Source organism: Gopherus evgoodei, chromosome 24 (genome assembly GCF_007399415.2).
Source record: "Gopherus evgoodei ecotype Sinaloan lineage chromosome 24, rGopEvg1_v1.p, whole genome shotgun sequence".
NCBI classification, from domain to species: Eukaryota; Metazoa; Chordata; order Testudines; family Testudinidae; genus Gopherus; species Gopherus evgoodei.
This window is the reverse complement of record NC_044345.1, coordinates 4,914,451-4,934,015: the sequence shown is the minus strand read 5'-3', so window position 1 is coordinate 4,934,015 and position 19,565 is coordinate 4,914,451. Positions and strand designations below refer to the sequence as shown.

Sequence of the window (19,565 nt, the reverse complement as noted above, 5' to 3'; positions counted from 1 at the left end):
TCTCCATCGACATGAGTGGGGTTACTCCTGATCGACACCGGGACCAGCTCGGGGCCCCCAACCCCACCCCCAGCCTGATCTTTTGTACTGTCACTGACGCCCAGGCTAAGCAGGTGCCAAGCACCAGCAGCTCAGTGAGGTAGGGCCTTGCTCAGCCACTGATCCCCGTGCACATCGCAATCACGCTGACCCGGTAGCGCTCAGCACTGGCACCCCTGTAGCATTTTGCACCCGTTTTGCATGAGCCGCAAGGCCCTGTGCTGCTTTCATTTGCCCCAGCGTAAATCAGGAAGAGCAAAGCCAGGGGAGCAAGCGAGCACAGGATCGGGCCCTTTATGTGTTTTTTGGGTTAGTTATTTTCTCCCTCCCCCTCCCTCCATCTTCGGCAATCGGGGGCCCAATCCTGTCCCTGCTGACCTCAAACAGATTGGCCTTTGGTTGCAATAGGTGCTGAAAGGGTGAAGTGCCACCCGGAAGGTGCCCAATGTTTTGCAGGATCAGGCTGCAGAGGGCAGGGAGTGTGATTTGATTGAGGAAGGGAGATGAGATGGGACCTCTGGCCTGTTGGTTTCAATAAAGTCCAATAAAGTCCAGCATGGCAGCGACCAGCCAGCGCGGTTATTATCTGTATTGCCATGCCAGGCGCTATACAGACACAAATCAAAGAGACAGCCCCTGCCACGAGGAACTTGCAGTCCAAGTGAGGCTATTATCCGTATTGCCAGCGTCCCACGGTGCTGCAGGCTGTACAAACACCTCCCAAAGCGGCTTTCCTCGCCCCAAACACCTTGCAGCGTAAGGAAAAGAGCTGAGGGGCCTCGTGTGCCAGCTGGGGGAAGTTCGCACTGCCCCGTCCGAACTCTGCCTGTTTTGGCTAGAGAAGACTTCAGCTTTCACTCAGTTAAAGCCAGTAACGTACCCCTCTGTCCATGCAGTTAAAGATCGTAACTCTGGCTCCCCGGATGAGTCCTGCTAACTCCACTTCTGCTTGTGCAAAGAGCCCCCCGCCGAAGGAGGAAGTTATTTTTCGCTTCCCTTCCTTTAGAAAACAAAAGAACATCGCAAAGCTCGTGCATCGTTGCGGGCACAGACCTGCTGCCGCGCTCTGCCCCAGAGGTGGCTGCATGTCAGTGGCAGGTGGAGCAAAATCTGCACTTGCTTCGGGCCGTGGAAAGCAACGACAGGTGACAAGAAGAAAATGCGCAGACGGGAGAGTGAACCACAGCAGATGGCATTTAGACAGGCAACCTCGCTTCCTGTCTAGAGCGGGTGTAGCGCCTCGCCGGGCACGAGGCTGGGTTAGACACATCCGGCCTGAGTCATTGCTATTCTTCTTCTCAGAACAGAAGGAGAAGCTGGCAGCAGCAGTTCCCCCACTGCCATGTACCTTTTAACTCAGCCATCGGCGGCCGGACAAGCACACATCCCTATTTCAGTAGCACCAATGCTGCTTTAACATGCAGGCTTCCAAGACCGAGCTGTAGCTACTTCTTGTCCTCGGTTCTAGCCATGGTTCTAAGCCATCAGTGCACAAGGGCGGTCCAGTGGAAACCCTCAGTTCAATTTCCTGGCTGCCACAGACTTGCTGGGAAAGCTACTTACACCCCGATCCTCAAAGGTATCTAGGCTCCTAACTCCCATTGAGAGTTAGGTGCCTAAATCCCTTAGGGGCATTCAGCCTCTCTGTGCCTCAGTTCCACATCTGCAAAATGGCGCTAACGGCACCTCACAATAAAAGACGGTGAGGTGCTCAGATTTGATGTGGCAGTAACAGGGGCCAGAAATGTACAATGGATGGACAGGTAATAGCTTAGGAACTCGGTGGGTAGGGAAGTATATGCCTTGGCCTTCAGTGTCCGAGCCCTTTACATTTCAGAGAGGCAGCTACTGCGGGTTCCATTTGGAACACCCCTCCTGGCGCAGCTCACGCACTCCTTGCTCTTCCTCCCATGGGGATTGTGGGTTTTTTTGTCCTTTCTCCATTTCATCCAAAATAAAAAGCAGGCTGAACGTATCTGCCTGCCCTGACGGCGTGTGTAGAAATGCATGACGGTCTAGATAGTTCCCTTCAGCCTGAGGGATACCATGGCACTCTGGAGTCTGTATAGCATCGTATCTTGTGGATCAGGATAACCAATTTAGGATCAGATGACCCTAGCGTGATGCGTCTTTCGATCCAGGGTACTAGGGGGGTGCAGCTCTGCTAAACAGAGGATAAACAGGCTGTGCAGCTGCATGTGTGTCACAGACTAAGACTGCGAGGGCAGAGCAGGGACCATCTTTTTGTTCAATGCTTGTACAGCGCCTGGCACATGACTGGGGCTCCTAGGTGCTACCGTAATACAAGTAATAAATGATGATAATAATAACAACAGTCTCCATCACGGAAATGCAGCCACCTCTGACCTGGAACGTGGCAGCTGTCTGAACAGCGCACAGTAACACTGCCCAAAAGTCTAAGAAAGTAAATGAAAAACAATCTAGGAATTTAGGAGTGTGGCAAGGATTTCACAAGCTGGTCAGGCGGCCCCGGGGAATCTTTTATAACCACAGATGGTCTGGACTTTTGCTCTTCATCACTGAAAACAGTGCCTGGAAGCTGGGGCTATGATTCACCACTGACTCAGAGGGAAGCACGTGCTACCTACTGAATCACCCTCCAGCACCGACCTGCTTCTGAGAGATCCTCCATGCAAAGTGAACCAGCTTAGTTCTTGTGGCCTGAACCGAGGGCCGTCACAACACTTTTTAACAGAGAGACTCTTTTCCACTCCAAAACTTGCATATTCTGCAGTTATTTTCACTCACACTCAGAACCTCAGACCTGCTGCATATTCATACTAACGCCCCTCTTGCCAAGCCCAAGTGTTAAAAAAAAATCCTAAGCCAGGCCTCCAAATGGGATTGGCTTTAAAAAAAACCATGAGATTTTATACATCTGGAGTTCTTTTTATTTGTTGTCTGGCTCTTGCATGGGTCACGTTTTCAAGCTTTTCTCTGCAATCACGAGAGCTAGGAACTTACTTTTCCTACTAAACGCACACCTGGAGTCTGCTGGAGTCACGCAACTCCAGGAACTGGGGTCTGCAGCAAGACACCAAATATTGCAAGTCACGGTGAAACCCTGGGAGCTGGCAATGCTGGCAGAGGGGGGGGCAAGGGAGGGGTGTCCCTTCACACTACTCCGGGCAGTGCAAAGGAGCTGCAGTGTGAACCAGGACTGGGCCCAAGGTACTTCCAGGAGAATACTTCCAAGAGCCATGCAGCCCCATTCCCCTCTCCCTCCCGTCAGAGCCGGCCTGGCTCTCCACTGCCTGGCACCTTGTGCCTTCGTTCACACTGGTGCAACACGAGAGAAACACACGAGCCCTCTGATCCTTCAGCGTTTCACACCTGCTCCATATCCGTGCAAGCAGCAGCGTCATGGAGAATTGAGCCCTGCTGATTTATGCTGGTGCTAGTGACAGGCTCCCCGGCAGGAGACTTGGCCGACACGCCTGTGGCTTCCCCCTTCATTCAATAACAGCAAAGTGAGAAAGAATGCAGCAGCCACCGGAAAGAGCCTTCTCCCACACAGCAGGTTAGCGGTGGGGAGATGCGATCGCCATCCCCTGTCGGAGCCAGCCACGCACGCAGGATCACCACGGGCAGCCACAGGAAGGAAACTGACGAAGCATCATGGAGATCAGAGCCGGGTGTGAATGCCCACTGGAGTCCGTGGGGAGTCTTCCCGTGGATTTCAGCGGGGCCCTTAGGGCTGACGTCCCAAAGGAATGGACCGTGGTGTCAAAGGGATGACGGGACACAGAATCTCATCAGAACACAGATGCCACCAGAACGGACAGCCCCAAAGCCCACCTACCCCGGGATCCTCCCTTTGACAGCAGCTAGCACCAGTTGTTACAGGGAGGATGTAAAACTAAGGTTACCACCTAGCTGGTATTTGACCGGCCTGGCTGGGTTTTTTTTGTTTTTTTTTTACAGATTTGCCACTTGCTAGAAAAATAATTTAATCTGTCGTTTTGTTTTTATGTGAGTCTAAAGATTTGCATGATTGTCACAACACACGGGGCTCGCTAACGTGCATCCAGCTAAAGACGGCGCAGTGTTCCCACTTGCCCAGTTTAAGCGATAACAGATCAAAACTGGGGAAAATATGGCAGCTGTCTGCCTGCCACGTCCACAACAGCCCCGCACGTGTGCAGGGCCGGCTCTAACGTTTTTGCCATCCCAAGCAAATAAAAAAGAGCACAGCCCCACCGCAACACCCCCCCCAGCGCCGGGCCACCGCCCCGCCAAAACAACCCCTCCGAGCGACGCCCCGTCAAATCATCCCCCAAGTGCCGCCCCGCCAAAACATGCTGCCCCGCCCCGCGAAATATCCCCCTCAGCCCCGCTGCAACACCCCCCTCAGTGCCGCACCACTACCCCGCCAAAACACCCCCTCCGAGCGACGCCCTGCCAAAACATCCCCCCTCAGCCCCGCCGAAACATCCCCCCTCGAGCCCCACGCTGCTGAAACACCCCCCGAGCGCCGCCCCACCGAAACAACCCCCCAAGCGCTGCCCCACCGAAACACCCCCCCAAGCGCCTCACCACCACCCAGTCAAAACATCCCCCCGAGCGCTGCCCCACCGGAGCACCCCCCCAGCACCGCGCCACCGCCCTGCCAAAACACCCCCTCCAAGAGACGCCCCGTCAAATCATCCCCCAAGTGCCACCCCGCCAAAACATGCTCCCCACCCCGTCGCAACACCCCCCCAGCGCCGCGCCACCGTCCCCCCAAAACACCCCCTCCGAGCGACGCCCCGTCAAATCATCCCCCAAGCTCCGCCCCGCCCCACCGCAGCACCCCCCCAGCGCCGCGCCACCGCCCTGCCAAAACACCCCCTCCAAGAGACGCCCCGTCAAATCATCCCCCAAGTGCCGCCCCGCCAAAACATGCCGCACCGCCCCACCGCAACACCCCCTCAGCGCCCAGTCAAAACACCCCCCCGAGCGCCGCACCACCGCCCCGCCAAAACATCCCCCAAGCTCCGCCCCGCCCCACCGCAACACCCCCCCAGCGCCCAGTCAAAACACCCCCCCGAGCGCCGCACCACCGCCCCGCCAAAACATCCCCCATGCACCGCCCCGCCAAAACATGCCGCCCCACTCCGCCGCAACACCCCCCCAGTGCCACACCACCGCCCAGCCAAAACACCCCCTCCGAGCACCACCCCACCAAAACATCCCCCAAGCGCTGCCCCGCCAAAACATGCCGCCCTGCCCTGCTGAAACATCCCCCCCAGCCCCGCTGAAACATCCCCCCGAGCTCTGTGCTGCCAAAACACCCCCCGAGCGCCGCCCCACTGAAACACACCCCCAAGTGCTGCCCCACCAAAAAACCCCCGAGCACCGCCCCACCGAAACACCCCCCAAGCGCTGCCCCACCAAAACACTCCCCCTGAGCGCCGCCCCGCCGAAACACCCCCCCGAACACCGCCCTGCCAAAACACACCCCGAGAGCCGCCCCGCTGCAACACCCCCCCGCGCCGCGCCACCGCCTCGCCAAAACACCCTCTCCGAGCGACGCCCCGTCAAAACATCCCCCAAGCCCCGCCCCGCCGAAACATTCCCCCCGAGCCCCACGCCACCGAAACACCCTCCCGAGCACTGCGCTGCCAAAACACCCCCCGAGCGCTGCCCCACCGAAACATCCCCCCTGAGCCCCACGCTGCTGAGACAAGCCCCCGAGCACTGCGCTGCCAAACCAAAAACAACAAAAAAAAACCCTCAAGCGCCACCCCACCGAACAAAAAAAAAACGAGTGCTGCCCCGCCCGCCACCCCAAGATTGGCCGCCCCTTACAAGGAGCCGCCCCAAGCACGTGCTTGGTCAGCTGGTGCCTGGAGCTGGCCCCACGTGTGCGAGAAAGTCACGTGGGAGCAAGGGGACAGCGGTGTATTAGCTGGATGTGTTCTCTCTCCAGCGACTCTAGGTGGCTGTGGAGTTACTTGGGGGTTGGGCTGGGGGGGCTGGCTTTGTGCAGGAGATGGGTGCTGGGGTTTTTTGGCATTTCAGAAGTGGTAATCCTCTGTCAAACCCTGCAGTAGCAGATGCTGGAAAATTCGCCCTCTCCCCCGCCACCCATAGGTCTCTCTCACCCTCATCTCTATCAGAGCTCAGCTCAAGGCCCAAAGCAGGAGGTTTAACATCCCTTCTAAATACTTGTCATTAATACTGACCATCTCCTTTAGGTGGCGAGTTCAAATCCAGGCCGGGTTGGGAGCGACAGCCTGGGCACAGTGAGTTCGTTTGTTCTCAGCCTTCGCTGGAGGGGCTGAGTCACAACCCGTCCCCATCATCACAACAGGCCCCTTGTTGGCAGACAGCAGAGAGGCCAGGGATGGATTGGGCCATGGAGCCTGACTTCCCCCACCTGCTCCTCGGAGGGAAGAAGGAGCAAAGCGCCCCAGGCTGCTAGCAAGCTGAGTCGCCCAGCAGTGCAGCCACGGGGCACAGGGCACGGGGCTCACCCCTCGCTTCAGGTCCCGCCACACTCCTGCTTTGTATCACTTGTACCTTGGGTGCACACTCTGACTACAGCCCAGGGTGGGAAGTGACACTGAAACCCGCCTGTGCAGAGCTCATTTCGTCTTTCTAGTCAGCCTGTTGGAATTGCATCTGTAGCACTGCCTGGGCCATGGCTGCTCAATGCACGGTGCACGAGTGGGTTTGCACAGTTGCATGACTGCTTTATGCCCGCTGCTTGTTGCAAGGTGCACAGATGCTACTCCATGCATCCTCACTCTGTGCATGGTTGCATGAGGCACAGGCGGCTCCAACACGCATCACTGCTTTATGCATGCTGCATGTGGCAGCTTTTGCACAACGGCTGCATGATGCACCGGTATTTGCACAGGGCTGCTTGCTGCACAGCACAGCTGCCTCCACATTGTTGTGGCTTTTTCACTGTCCTTCCTCAAGGCCGGGGGCTCATCATCAGCCTGACAAGCAGCAACACTCTCCGGCCACAGGGAGGTCCTTGTGCAAACATCTCCTGTGACTGAGAAACCACATGCTGGGGTAGCATCTATGCAGATGGGGACAGAACAATTTTGCATGCTGGTGGGATGAGGGGGGCCTCTAAAACTGGGATTGTGCATTGCAAGTGGCCTCCATTCCTACTCCCTTGGGTCCCTGATCTAGAAGGAGATGGGTGAAATCCCCCCTGGGACCCTCCACAGCTGTGATCATGACCATAGTTGCATTCCTAGCTTAGCTCTTGCTCTCAGAGCACTGCATGAAGATGAGTCACTATTGCTGTCCCCTCTTTTACAGATGGGAAACTGAGGCACAGCAAGGCAACGTGACGGCAGGTCAGTGGCAGAGCCAGGAACAGAACCTGGGTCTGCAGGGTGCCAAGTCTGCATCCTACCCTTCAGGCAACCCTGCCCCCTGTGAGACTGCTGCTCCCAGGCTGTGTGGGATTGAGACCCGGCTGCTGAAGGGGACTGAACGTTCTTCCCTTCCTCAAGTTGCCTTTGCTGGCAGCTGTGGACTGGGGGGGAGGAAACCAAGGATACTTGGCTGCAGCCCAAGAACAGAGGCAGAGTACAAGGAGCCTCCTGCCAGAGATTCAGAGAGGGGCGGGAGGCTGGAGAGGCCAGAGAATGTCCCAGCTGCCCGGAGAAAGAGCTCCAGCCAGAGCTGGATGGTCCCCAGGGGCTGCAGGCCCAACAGAGGCGGGGCTGGCACTGAAAGGCAATTCAATGCCTCCTGCACCAGGAGGAGGCACAACGGCCTTGATTCCCCAGCGGCCGTTGGCTCGGGGAGGCCCACACGCCCGCGGGTGTCAAATTCCCACCTTGCGGCATTGGTAGCGTTTCACGTGCAAATGACCGTGCGAGGCTTCGGGCAGCAGAGAACTGGGCAGTTTTGCTCCAGGGCCACCCACAATGTGATGTCTTGCCAGGGGACTAGCACTAACCCCCCGAGCTCCAGCTGCTGCCATCATGTATCCTGCTCCCAGGGAAGCCCCGGCTGCGAAATGGGCCCTATTGAAAGCCCTTTATTCTGCGTAGATTTGCCCATCTCGAGCCTCCATTCACCATGAAGCCCACTGCACTTCACAAATCTCAACCGAGCCCTGTGGCATCCCTGTGACTTAGCCCCATTCCACAGATAGGGAAACTGAGGCGCAGGGAGAGGCTGTCCCTTGCCCAAGGTTACACAGAGCCAGAGTTAGCACTCATGAATCCAGCCTGATTACTAGTCTCCTGCTCCAACCACCAGTTACAGAACTGGAGAGAGAACCCAGGAGTCCAGGCTCCCACTCCCCCTGCTCTAACCACAAGAAACCCCCCTCCCCTTCCCAGAGCTGAGAACAGAACCCAGGAGTCCCAGCTCCCAGGCCCCTGCTCTGTTCTGTGGGAATTAGAGGTCTGCTCCTCCTCCCACCAGGCCTGATCTCACACAGCGAGGGTCATTTTAAAGGCTGGAGGAGTCAGAATGGCTGGTTCCCACGGTGCTGTGGGGCTTAAGCTACCTTGATCTCATGCACGAAGGAGCTTGTGCCTCATGCCTGCCCGGTCCATGATCCACTTTGTTTGCAAAGCTTCTAAAGCCACCCGTGGACAGCAAACAGCAGGGAGAACTCGTACCTGATCCGAAGCCCATTGAAGCGAAGACACTGACTCCCAGTGCCTTGCCTCGACCACTGAACGCAGCCCTCGCCCAGGGCTGGGGCTAGAACCCTGGAGTCCTGACTCCCAGCCCGACTCTCATGAGCCGACCGCTACCGAACAAACCCTACACAGAGCAGTGACGAGGCCCCAGGAATCCTGACTCCCGGTCCCCTCCTAGACCTCACCACCCAGCCTTCTCCTGCACCTTTTCTCTGCCCGGGGCAGAGGGAGCTCGTTCCCACGCTGGGCAGTCAGCGAAAGGAACGACTGAACCAGCTGTGAAGAACTCTCAGCCCCTTACCCAGCCATGTATTTTGGTGTTTGCCCGGCTGCTGATCTGCTTAGAAAAAGCTGAAAGCCAACAACGTAAACTCAGCAGCTGCAGCTCACATGGGATTGGACTCACAGTGAATTCAAGTCAGAATATTGGGCTCTGGGGCTGCATTTCACGCATTCCTGGGGGCCGGGAGGATGTTCAGAGCCAGGTTAATGACCGGCCCCATCTGTGGAGGGAGCAGCAGGCCTGCAAGTACAGACCCAGATCTGGATCCCAGCTCCAGGGTGGATTGGATCTGGAAGCAGGTCCCGCTTGAAGGGGGCATGTGACCGCTGAGGGGCTGGCAGGCCAACTGATTAGCCAGCGGGCGCGGGAGCTTTCATGCAGGGCAGTGAAATGTTGAGGCAGTTAACTTGCCAAGCAATGGAGTGTGCTGTTGGAGTGACCCTAAGTACTGACCCCTCTTAGAGTAACGCGCAGGCAAAGCGAGCCTCAATGAGCAGCTTTGTAATGCTGTGGGGGTGAGGAAAGGGCTACTTGGCTAAGTTGCTTAAGGCGCAGTCAGGAGTATTTGCAAAGTCCAATCAGCTGCAGGATCCTGAGTTCTGTTCTTAACTCTGGGGAACATGAGACTGTGACTAGTAGTTAGAGCCGGGGCATGGTGGGCACTGGGAGTCAGGACTCCTGGGTTCTCATCTCACCTCTGTAAGGCAGGATTGGCTAGTGGTTAGAATGAGGCAGGGACAGGGACTCAGTTTGATATTGCAACAAATCTGTAGACACATCAGCCAAGTTGTAGAGGTTACCAGGCCTGTCACTGTGGCTTTTATAGCAGCAGTAGCTAGTCTAAAACTCAAATCCTCCAGCTCCAAAACCCAGGCTTTTTGCACGTGAGCTAAAGGAGAATCTTCACTAGCTAGTAGCAGTATAAGGCTTATGACACACAGTTAAACAGTTCTGATTCCACCCAGCAGAAGGCAGGCTGTGTCTCTATCTCTCTTCCACACATAGCTGGCTCATTATATAACATGTCAATTGAACAATTCTGGCCAACATGGGGCAGGGGAAAGAAATTGCTGTTTACCAATTCTCCCCCAACTCAGATGCCTGTAACTTTGGCTTAAAACTCACGGCAGCTTCAGACTCTGGCGCTGTTAGTTTGTGGTCAGGGGCCACGGCTGAACAGTAAATACCGGGCGTGACTGAAGTCTGCTAATCTGCTTTATTTAGACCCACTTGTAATTTCCAAGCACCCCTGTCGCCCTGTACACACTGGCATATTTGAGATAAAGCCCCGGTATCTTACCGTTGGCACTTGTCAGGGTGCTTGGACAATAAGTAGCTTGGGCCCAGTGCTTGCCCTGTTGAAGTTAACATGGGGGGGGGGGAAATCCCATTGACTTCAGCAGAAGCAGGCGAGCAGAGCTCAGCGTAACATATCTTATCAGCCCCTCTCAAAGGCAGCTGAAATTCCTGCTGCCCAGGGCTCCCAGGCACAACCCTCCTCCTAAGTGTTGTTCTGCGAGCAAATCGGGGAAGATGGGATACAGTCAATCCAACGTTTCAGTCTTCTTTAATAAGCAAGCACGGGGCGGGGGGGGACACACAGCGTAATAATCATCTGGCCCCAAGGGGGATGGGGGCTAAATGGACCCCCTGAGGTCCCTTCCAACCCTGATATTCTATGATTCTATGATCAGCAGTGGGGATCGAACTTGGGACTTCTGGTTCTAAAAGGAGGAGCCACTATTGTCTGCATGAAAAGACCCCACCGTTAGCCACAGAAGCAGAAAACTCATCAAGCCTGGGTGGGTTACAATTGCAAAATACACTGGCCAACCCATGCCTGCAGCTAGGCATCCATTTGGGGAACTGATACAAGCTTCAAATATACACATGTATCCTCACCTGGCTCTCAACACCACACAGTGGAAATAGAAACCCCAGCTGGGGAATGAAGGGACAAGCTAGATACAGGCCCAGAGCCTCAAAGGTATTTAGGCACCTGGCTCCCATTGAAATCAGGGTCACCCAGGGACTCTGTGGCAGAGCGAGGAAGTCCCTGTGCAACACCCTAGCCACTAAACCACCCTTTGTTGTTATTTTAAAGTCCTGGGGGCAAATCCTGACCCCACTGAAGCCAAACCTCTCATTGATTTTAATGGAACCAGGATTTCACCCCGGTTGGGTCCCCTTTTTTGACTGCCATTTTCATAGCCAGGGAGAGCTCCTGGGGCAACCCAATGTGCAGGCAGGTTTAACTACTATGAAGATCTTCCCAGGCTGCCATCGGAATTATGGGACCCATTTTGGGGTTCTGGCGAGAGAAGCCAAAGCCTGAGCAAGGCTTTCTATCCTGCTGCCTGGATGATGAGAATATCACGTCATCTCCGTACTTCCAGGGCCCCCATTCACTATATGTCTCAGCACCTCTCAGGCATTGATGGATTTCTCCTCTCAGCACTCAGTATCATCAGGATTGTCACCCCCATTGCACCGAGAGGAAACAAGACCTGAAGCGGTGACTTGTCTAGGGACACACAAGGCGTCAGCAGCAGAGGCAGGGACTCCTGGGTCACACTACGCTGCCTTAGCCCAAGCATCCGTCTTCCCTCTGGTGATCTCGCAGCCTTTTTACAAAGGAGGGTAAAGATTCCTATCATCACTGGGTCACCTCAGGCAAGTTGCCGCCTCTCTGTGCCTCAGTTTCCCCACCTGCCAAACAGCGAGAATGATATTGACCCCGCTCACATCAGGCTGTAAGGAGGATGAGCAGCTCTGTGAATGCCACGTACTATTCTTTTCAACTCCAGCACAGAGAACTGACGATAACATGGCTGAGGCCACTGAGGAAATCAGTGGCAGGGCGTGTAACAAAATCCAAGCAGCCTGAGATCTGATCTTCTCCTCTGTGCACTGGGACATCCACAGAGCTCCCCATGAAACAGAAGTCCCTTTTCCCCCACTCTCTCCTTAGTCATTCATGCAACATCTGTAAATCTGACCGTAAAAAGTCCTGGGGTGTGACTGCTAACGGCTCCCCCCGGCCTCATGCTTTGGAAAGCTGCAGGGAATGTTGTTTGTCACTTACACTGCCGTGCTGCAGACCCAGTTTCCTCCGGCGCCCTGTCTGCATGGCCGCTCCCACAGCTCACTGTCCACGAGGGTAGCCCCAGAACCAGTTTGCACAGCTGCTCCCCAGCACCGTGCCCAGCCAAGCAGATTCCTAACGGGTTTTAAGGCTGCTGATTGCCCAGCTCTGCCTCATTCCACCCCAGCCTCGTTAGCGCTGGAGCATTAGTGCCGCTGCATTAGCTGGCGAGCGGCTGCCAGCAGAGCACCGCCTGGTACTTCAAACCCGTGCTGCTAAAAGAACCAAACACTTTCGCAACTTCCCAGCACAAGAAACACTCCAGGGGTTAGACTTGCTGCTGCGAGCCATGCCAGCCTCAAGCGATCCAGCCCCCTACTTCAGAGTCCCGGCCAGGATTGACGGAGTTTCTGATGCGGGCCCCGGAGCGAGACCACTAGGCACCTCTGGACTCAGCTCACCTCTTTGCACTTGCTGCATACCCCCCCCCCAACCCGTGGATCCGTTGCTCTGTCATCCAGCACCCTGCACCGTCCTGTGCACTGGTGCAAAGTAGGTCTTACCTGCTACTTACTCACATGTTCACTGCATACATACCCGGCGACATTAGATACAAATCTCAAATGCTCTTGCTGGAGGGCTGCAATGGGATGCTACTTGTATTCTTAGAATCCAGAACAACACCACACCCGAAACAAACAGAAAGAGAGACAAAGCCGGCTGCTCCCGGAGGTCGAGAGGCCCAATGCCCCCAGCTTGTTCTAGATCCAGCCTTTCTGCTGCTAGATCCCACATGTCACTGCAGACCCCCCTGGCATAGGGGGTGTCATGGATCCACAATGCATGCTAGACCTCTGACCTTTATACTGTCTCTGGCAATTTATCCCTTCAGTGCTAGGTCCTAGGCCTCCGCTTTTTGCAAGGGGCTCCCCCGACTCCTCCAAGACTGGGTCTCTGGCTTTAGCATTTCTGTTTCTTACGGTGGCTCCAAAAAACGCATGAACCTCCAGCTGGAAACTTACCTCTCTTGGGAGTCATACAAGCAGCTGATATTTTGCAGGGACGCAGTGCAGCCTTTGCAGAACAACCTGGAACTGGAATACAGCATGGAGGGTCCCTTAGGATAGATTGGACTAGCAAAGCAAGCCCATGCTGGTACTATTGCCTGCTTCTTGCCCGCAGCCAGGTTTCCACTAGGGTAGGAGTCTGAACCCAGGCATCTTGCCCTCCAAGCTTTGTTTCATGCTGCAGTCACGCAACAGAACAAAATGTTTCTTTCTTGTCGTTATTTTGAAACACCCTTTTGCATCCAAGTTTCCTGTGATTTCCTTAACCATGTCCCAAAACGTTTTAAAATCCAAACAAAACGTTTCAATTCAGATGAAATGAAATGTTTCAGTCAACCCCCCCCCCCCCATGAAATTTGTATGCCACTATTTCAATTCACTCGTAGTTTTGAAGTTTTTCATTTCGCGCCCAATCCAAAATGCTGCCTCGCCTGACATTTTAAATAGCTAACAAACCGAAAAGGCCGGTATTGGCCCAGTTCTGTGTGGAACCTGGGATTTGTTGGTAAGCTTGGGAGTTTGTTCAAGTTACCGTAAAATCATTTCCCGCTAGGAATGCCCTCCTTCTGCCAGCTGGGCAGTTTAAGCTCTTGTACCAAGGCAGAGATGAAAAAAAAAAACCAGTACTAGTAAAAATTAGTCAAGTCCTTTACTCAGATGAAGCTGTAAATGAAGTCCAGGGTCATTTCCCTGGCTGAAAATTGGACGGAAACGTAGGAATCAATCCCAAGCTAGTGGCCACAATCTCTTGTGGTCCCTCCTAACCCTGTGATTCTAGGATCTGAGTAACCACTGCGTCAGAGGACAGTGCAAGGACTCCCCCTAGTGGACAAAAACAAGGAGGAGTCCGGTGGCATCTTAAAGACTATACCAGATGTATTTGGGTGCTAGATAAGCCGGGGGGTTCCCCACGCCGGTGCCATGGCGCCTGCTGGGGCATCAAAGGGCACCCGCGTACTGGCCGGCGGACAAGCATCCGCCGAAATTCCGCCGACAAGCGGCGTCATCCAGCCAGGAGCGGTGCCAGGGTTTTTGGCGCCCTAGGCGGGGGCCCTTCCGGGGGCACTTCGGCGGCAGGTCCTGGAGCGAGTGAAGGACCCGCCGAATTGCCGCCGATGACCCAGAGCGCGGAAAGAGCCATGTCGCCGAATTGCCTCCGAGGTCGGCAAAATGCCGCCCTCCCAAATCCTGGCACCCTAGGCGACCGCCTAGGTCGCCTAAATGGAAGCGCCGGCCCTGCATCCGGCTACAAGTGTTACATCAGATCTAATGGCATGGAGCAGGGTGTCATGCTTTGAAAACGTATGGCTTGAAGACCAGGTTAGCCACTCGACATGTCTCAGACCCTGGGACATTCTTCAGTAGATGTTGCCTGCAATCTGGCTGGATGTGCTCTGGCCCCCGGGTTAACAAAGGTCCAACAAGGACCATCCCTGTGCCCTTGTTGGTATCTGCAGCCCTGCTGCTGGGCTCAGCTGCTGATTAAGAGCTCGAGGGAGTGTGCACACCCGAAGTGGAGCACCCCCAGGGACATTACTCAAAGAACAAGGTTTTACCCAGCTCGTAACAATATATGTACACCACTACTGAACTTCATGGCACGCGTTTCTGGATGTTTGTTCAGTCCCTTTCATATAGCGCTGGGCGGCAAACGGTTTTCTGTCCCATGAATATTTTTGAGAATGTACAAAACATTCATCTTGGATCAGGATGAAAAGTTGAAATCTTGAGAATACCTGCAAACCAAGAAACCTATTTGCTTTTTCATTCTGGGTCAATCAAAACATTTTGTTTAGATAATTTCAAAATGGTTCATTTTGTTTTTGACCTTTTTACCACCTTTGCAGTTTAATTAGCTTAAATTTCAAAACAAAGTGGGGCTAAACAGGAAAACAAACATTGCTTGGCAAATATCAAAATGAAACATTTTGACAATTTCAGAACTTTTTTCTTAGCTTTTTCTGAGATGGAAAATTTGCCAAACCTGAACCTGTTTTGCAAACAGTTTTGGTTTTGACAAATCAACATTTCTTTGATTATAAAAATTTTTTTGTTAACAAATTCTCAAGCAGTTCTGCTTCCATAGCTGATGGCTGTAGGGTGTGACAATTGCTTTGATATCATCTCAACCTAGCTTAATAGGACAGAGCTTCTAATGGGTGTAAATTCAATATGCAAGCCACCCGAATGGCTTCTATTCTTCTTTTGTGCATAGACTGTAGTATTCACCTGTGAAATGGCCCTATATAACCTTTCATTATTGTTTGTGGATATAACTGAAATGGCTGGTTTGGGGTCATTTCTATTCAGACTCCTTTACGTTGCTCTGGCAGCGTAAGGGGGTCTCCGTGTAAGTGAGAATCATGCACAAAAATTCCAACGGCGGCTGATTCCTCTTATGGGACAATAAATGTTCACCAATGAAAAGAAACGTTGGCCAAAAATACCTTTGTCAGCTCACTATAACGGCTCCCTTTCCAGGGGTTTAGCTGTCATGACAGGGTTTTCGTTTGGTTTTCTCTCTGTATAACGGTACAGGTTCTGTTTTGGAATATGTGTTTGCAGCCTTATCCGGGCACCATTTTATTAATTCAAACAACCAAACCCAAAACTGGGACCCAGAAGCCTTTCACTTTGCTCCGCTCTCCCTGCTCCAAGACAGGACTAATCAGAGGAGCCAACCTCCCTCTTGCAACCTTACCTTCAACTGAGACTTCTGGGGGCTGCACTTTGTCAGGAACCTGACCCCTTCCCAGCTAGGTCACCCTGTTACAGTGTTAAACACAGGCCTGGACTTGCACAGGGCAAGCCTATGATTTATGTGAAGTCCCAACAACTGCCCTGCTCAGGAAAGGTGCTTGACACCTCCTTGAAGCACTATCACAGAGAGCTCTCCAGACTGCAGCCTGCGGCTGTTGACTTTGAAAGACTTCCATTGATGGATCTCTTCTCCATGACTGTATTAAGTTCTTTGGTGACCACAGTTATACTTATGGCCGTCACATCATCGCTTGGGATCGAGTTCCACAGGCTGACTGTGCGTTGGGTGAAGAAATACTTTTAAACCTGCTGCCTATTAATTTCATTGGGTGACTCCTGGTTCTTGTATTATGTGAAAAAAATAACATTTCCTCATTCACTGTCTCCGCACCAGTCATGCTTTTATAGACCTCTGTGTCAGCTCTCCCTTTCGTCATCTTTTTTCTAAGTGGACCACTCCCAGTCTTTTTAATCTCTCCTCCTACGGAAGCTTTTCCATGCCCTTAATGATTTGCATTGCCCTTCTCTTCACCTTTTCCCATTCTAATATATCTTTTTTGAGATGGGGCACCCAGAACTGTCCGCAGTATTCCAGGTGTGGGTGTATTTTGGATTTATATAGTGGCATTATGAGATTTTCTGTTTTATTATCTATCCCTTTCCTAATAGCTCCTAACATTCTGCTAGCGGGGTTTTTTTGTTTGTTATTTTTTTGACGCTGCCACACGTTGAGTGGCTGTTTTCAGAGGACTGTCCACGATGACTCCAAGATCTCTTTCTTGAGCGATAACAGCCAATTTAGACCCAATCATTTTCTATGTGTAGTTGGGATTATCTTTTCCAACGTGCATTCATAGAATCATATCAGGGTTGGAAGAAACCTCAGGCGGTATCTAGTCCAATCCCCTGCTCAAAGCAGGACCAACACCAACTAAATCATCCCAGCCAGGGCTTTGTCAAGCCCTTAAAAACCTCTAAGGATGGAAATTCCACCACCTCCCTAGGTAACCCATTCCAGTGCTTCACCACCCTCCTAGTGAAATAGTGTTTCCTAATATCCAACCTAAACCTCCCCCACTGCAACTTGAGACCATTGCTCCTTGTTCTGTCATCTGCCACCACTGAGAACAGCCGAGCTCCATCCCCTTTGGAACTCCCCTTCAGGTAATTGAAGGCTGCTATCAAATCCCCCCTCATTCGTCTCTTCTGCAGACTAAATAAGCCTGGTTCCCTCAGCCTCTCCTCATAAGTTGTGTACCCCAGCCCCCTAATCATTTTCGTTGCCCTCCGCTGGACTCTCTCCAATTTGTCCACATCCCTTCTGTAGTGCGGGGACCAAAACTAGATGCGATACTCCAGATGTGGCCTCACCAGTGCTGAATAGAGAGGAATAATCACTTCCCTCGATCTGCTGGCAATGTTCCTACTAATGCAGCCTTATATATTGTTAGCCTTCTTGGCAACAAGGGCACACACAACCTGGTGTAGACACTGCTACGTCAGTGACGAATTCTTCTGTTGACCTCGCTTCTGTCACTCGAGGGGACAGATTAACTAGAGTCTGACTTGCTGAGCTCAGTCTAATCAGGGAGTTGTGTAGCTTGGAAATACCCTGGTCAGGAGCGGGACACACATGGGTCTCCACCTTCCCTCTAAGCCACACGGTAGGCTATCAAGAACTGCACAGGTTGGGAGAGGTGCCTCTCCCCCAGCCCCAATCCCGGAGCCCTCACCCCCCCCCACACTCCAACCCTCTGCCCTAGCCCTGAGCCCCCTCTCGCATCCCAAACTCATCCCCAGCCCCACCCTAGAGCCCACACCCCCAGCCAGAGTCCTCACCCCCCCACACCCCAACCCTCTGCCCAGTCCTGAGCCCCCTCTCCCACTTTGAATCCTCCTTGGGCCCACCACACACCATCTCCATATTGGTGCACATGGATGTAAAAATTAGAGGGAACACTGGTCTCCACCAAGAGACGTGACAGCTGAGGAGCCTGGAGCCCAGAGTGGGTGACCTGGCTGGACAACCGGGCAGGAGAATACCAGTGCAATTGCACTGAACAATGGCAGCCAGTGTGCTAGCCCACTATCCCCCTTCTCCCCACTTCGTGCCCTCTGCATTACAACCGGCAGCTGAAATAACAAGAGGACACAGGCTGGGTAGGATCTCTGGTGTATTGATTTTGGAAAACAGAAATATTGCAACATTTCCAATTAACAGTACAAGGCCTTGCCAGATCCACCCACAGCAACCAAACCTTAACAGCGACAAAGCCAGGACGGCCCCCGTGGAACAGAGATTGGCACCCGGCAGAGTTGATGGAGGTGGGTGACACTGAAGGGAGTTGTTGGGGCAGAGGACGGGCGCTGTAGTGGGTACAAGCCTTGGCCAATGGTAGTGTCTCCAAGACAATAAGATCGATAGATACGGGGACTGGGGTGGTTTTATTTTAGTGTTGGATTTTTGCACCGAAAAAAAGGCAACATTTTGCCAACACAGCACTGACTGGACAACTTTATGCTGACTCTGCTCTGAGCTGCCCTGGGCTCCCCCACCCGGCTACGACGGAGGAGGGGCATGCGGTGGGCTCAAACAGTGCCACGCAGGAAAACAAAAGCCACCAAGCACAACAGGGCAAATGGACTGGATGGATCTTGCTGGGCCATCTTGATCCATCTCGGGCTGAGACAGGCCTCCAAAACAAATTAGTTAGTGTAATACAGGGTGGGAAGGAGACCTGTCCTCCTGCAAACCATGTGAGCCCCTCATTCCTTAGTGGACTTGGGGTCTGATCCCGCCCACCGGTGTCCCCCCGAACTCCCACTGAAGTCAGCAGAAGGAGTGGGGTGTCACGCAGGATCAGAGAAGAAGCAGCTTGTGCAGCCGTAATCACCCAGAGCCATAGCCTCAGTTGGTGTCAGTAAGCTCCGTTAAGGCAAAGGGGGTAGGCTGGCTCCTCACCAGCTGAGGATCTGGCTCACGTTAATTGAGAATAAACCCCACAACCCAACATGCTTTGCTCAGCCTCTTGGCGACCTTAAAGGTCACTCTGGTCAGGGCTGGCGTCGACATCTGGTCCCAGGCTTATAACAAGCACATTCCGAAACTGTCTCTCTTTCCATTTCCCTGATCGTTCTGTCCTTGGTCTCTGAACTGGATCCCGTGCTACCAAGCTCTATAAACAGGGCTCCTCGAGCCTCTCCCTTTCTGATTAAGCTCAACCAATCAGTATCACCCCTAAGGCACGACTTGGCTGCCTTTAGAAGAAGAAAAAGAAGTGTCATTGACTAACAACAGTACAGTACGAGAACTAAACCCAACAGTCTCTCCCCTGGCTATAGCAGTGCAGCAGCTGGGGTGGGGGGGTGGCAGTTAAGCAGAGGAAATGGGACAAAAGGAGAGAGTTTAAGATAATGCCCCCATTCAATTAAACAGAATCGGAAGCCGACCCAGAGCTGTCAGTGAGAATCAGGCCCACTGGGTGAAATGCACCAAGGTCCTTTTTTCGCAGGGCTCGTAAGTTACAGTTCCATCCACTTGAAGGCCACTTTCCACTGTGAGAGCGACGTAAAAGAGCCTTAGTGTATATGAGAAACAGGCTTGATGATCTGATCCTCCTCCTAAAGGATCCTGCGCCTGAACCAAAGCCCACTGCTGCCAGTGTGAGACCCACTGTGACTCAAGTGAGCTTTGCCATAGG

General features: G+C 53.4%; 1 protein-coding gene across 3 annotated transcripts in view; it reads right to left on the bottom strand.

The window, feature by feature from the left end:
* The window catches only part of SEMA4A (semaphorin 4A), a 42,135-nt gene extending 29,835 nt beyond the window's left edge, over positions 1-12,300 (bottom strand). Inside the window, exon 1 of one of the 3 annotated variants that reach the window (XM_030541806.1) lies at positions 12,038-12,300. The gene's annotated coding sequence lies outside the window, so the exon portion shown is untranslated. Of the gene's footprint in view, positions 1-417; positions 1,274-12,037 lie in introns of those variants that run through there. The other 2 variants (XM_030541805.1, XM_030541807.1) reach the window with 2 other exon arrangements.
* Positions 12,301-19,565: the final 7,265 nt, after the last annotated feature.